This window comes from Temnothorax curvispinosus, unplaced genomic scaffold (genome assembly GCF_003070985.1).
Source record: "Temnothorax curvispinosus isolate PA1 unplaced genomic scaffold, ASM307098v1 QBEX01004771.1, whole genome shotgun sequence".
In the NCBI taxonomy this organism is placed as follows: Eukaryota; Metazoa; Arthropoda; class Insecta; order Hymenoptera; family Formicidae; genus Temnothorax; species Temnothorax curvispinosus.
Window position 1 is genome coordinate 597,322 of NW_020214551.1, and position 2,792 is coordinate 600,113.

At 47.5% G+C, this 2,792-nt stretch overlaps 1 long non-coding RNA gene across 2 annotated transcripts; it reads left to right on the forward strand.

The window, feature by feature from the left end:
* Nucleotides 1-669: 669 nt before the first annotated feature.
* LOC112453972 lies at nucleotides 670-2,792 on the forward strand. 2 transcript variants are annotated; one of them, XR_003040685.1, is made up of 4 exons: nucleotides 675-1,869; nucleotides 2,267-2,306; nucleotides 2,446-2,653; nucleotides 2,749-2,792. It is a non-coding gene; the product is annotated as an uncharacterized LOC112453972 (long non-coding RNA). The 2 variants fall into 2 exon arrangements; XR_003040684.1 differs by having other exon boundaries at nucleotides 670-1,869; nucleotides 2,267-2,653.

Here is a 2,792-nt window from a genome sequence, read left to right on the forward strand (position 1 = left end):
CCGGTTGGCGCACTCACTATTCACTCACGACGTTCACGAAAATCGACGATAAGATCGCGTCGCTTATGATCGCGCGATATTTTCGACACTTTGCACGACACTTCCGGCATTAATCTCGCGACGCAACAGAAAAATTACGGCGGAGAAGCTGTATGATCCGCTCGACGCCATGTCCGTCGGCCCGTGCCGCGATCTCCCGCAGGTAGACGAACAAGGCGGAATTTTTTAAATCGCACGCACGGCCAACTTCACCCGCCAAAAGCAACCGTGGCGTGGCGTCGCGTCACTTCACTCGCGACGTTCACGAAAATCGACCGATATCGTCGCTTATGATCGCGCGACACTAAAGGCACGGCACTCCCGGCATCAATCTCGCGACGCGGCAACGGAAAAATTACGACGAAGAAGCTGCGAACGAAGCTGTATGATCCGATCGACACCCGTCGGCCCGTGCCGCGATGTCCATTGTCCCACAGATAGACGATAACATCGAGACGACGTTCACGAGCAAAAATCGACGACATCGTCTCTTATGATCGCGCGACACTAAAAAGGCACGGCATTCCACGGTATTAATCTCACGACACGGACGCGGCGCGTACTTCATTACACTTATTATAGGCTGCGTTCGCTTTGATTGCTTTCGGAACGTAACCGATGATCCAATGAGAAAAATTCGTTATCGAAAAAGAAATTCTCTCATTGGGCCATCCGACATAGGTGACATACGACTGATTGTATTAGAACCGGCCTTAAATGAACATTCGATGCATCACATTTTTCTGTAATCTGAATAGTCGGACCTGGCGATTCGTACTTATATTACTCTGCGATGTGCGATCCGCGAGCAACGACATCAGAAATCAGAACGGGCCGCGGGCGCCTTGGTAACATGAGCAGTGGGGATAGAGAGGGGTAGGCTTTATGCGATACGCATACCCGGCATACCGAACTAACCCACCGCGGCGAGGCGGCGACCGCGCACCGTGTGTAGTGTGTATTCACCTTACCCCCACTCTATCCCCACTACTCATGTTTACCGCGACGCCCGTGACCTGTTCTGACGTCAGACGCGCCCCAGTTCCCGTTCCCAATGTTCCCATATCGCATATATCGCGGAGTAAATACACGAGTCGCCGGGTCCGATTGTTTAGCTTGCGAAAAACTGTGATACATATATCGGCTGCATTCCGATATTCACTGTCAGCAACTTTCAGTACTGAAAATCTACAGTATACGTGACGTAAAATATAGATTTGCAGTACTGACAGTGAATATCGGAATGCAGCCATCGAAAGTTCATTTAATTCATGTGCTTCGAGGAATTTATACGGATACCGAGGTATATCGCATTCGATTACATTTTTTCGGATAATCCGTAGTTAATCAAAGTCGCGTAATCGCGTAATCGCGTTCTCGAGACAGTTGCTCCGGGCGAGTGAAGTTAGCCGTGCGCGATTTACGAAATTCTCTCCGCCACCTTCGCTTCACTTGTCGTGTCTACCTGCGCGCGGGAATCGCGGGATGTCACGGTGCGGCGTCATGGCGTCATGGGCGTCAAGCGGATCGTATAGTTTCGTTCGTAGTTTCTTCGACCGCGACGTAATTCCACGTAATTCTTCTGTCGCCGTGTAACTAAGTTTCTTAGTACCGCGTCGCGAGATTAATACCGGGAGTGCCGTGTGCCTTTAGTGTCGCGCGATCATAAGAGGAGACGATATCGACGATATCGTCGATTTTCGCTCGTGAACGTCGTCGCGTTGTGAGTGAGTGCGACAATGGACCAAGGACCAACGGAGTAACGGAGGACGATCGAGGAGAGGAGAACGGGGCCTGGGAGGCATCGGGCGACGGCGGAGCGACCGTGGGGTGAGTAGTTGTTAATTTTCTTATATATTATATTTTGCCGTCCTGTCAGTTCTGTGGTGGGCTCCGCCACTTTCGTGGTTTTTAACTACGGTGCAATTTCGGGTCGAGTCTGATCTCCGGCGTATGCGAGATATTACGTCGCGAACGTCACGTCTCTCTCTTATTCGCACGGTCGCAGTATTATTTGCACAATTTTTCGCGGATGAATTATGCGAACTAGTTAACACGGAAATATCCAGCCGCTTATTGCCGGCGGCCGCGATTGTTTTTTACATTTTAAAATCAGATATTTGTTAAAATAATGGTTTAAACGGGCAATAATTATTTACTTCGATAATTATTTACTGTCGATTATCTTGGACGTAGCTTTAATATAAAAATATTTCTTTTGTTATAGATCAACGCAGAATTACAACTCCGCTGTTGCGCATCGGCCGGTGAGTTATTTTTTGAGTAGAAGGGATAAATATATGTATATTAAGTTTATTTGTATGGTACAAATTAGTACAAATTCAGTCCTTCAAATTTCTGTATTTAATTTTCTTTTTTTCTTTTTTTTTCTTGTGGTCTTTCTAGCTTAATGCTAAGGTAGCACCGCCACGATTTTCTCCGAAATGGCACGGGATACAAAATTGTTATTAGTGGTACAAATTAGTACGAAATGGGTACTAATTATTCTGATAGGTCCGGTTTGATTCTGCCGATTTGGTCCTGCTAGCTTAGAAGAGGTGCGGGGGTGTCGCCAGCGGTGTTTGTGCGAATGGTTACGGGGTCTGTTGCATAGGTAAATATATACATTCGTTCCCCAAATTTGAATATTTCGACACTGGCCGTTTTCACGATGAAATTTCTCAATCCACATTTTTACTCCGTATATAGTCACGGTCTCCTGCGGCGGGATAACCGCCGACAACAACACACAC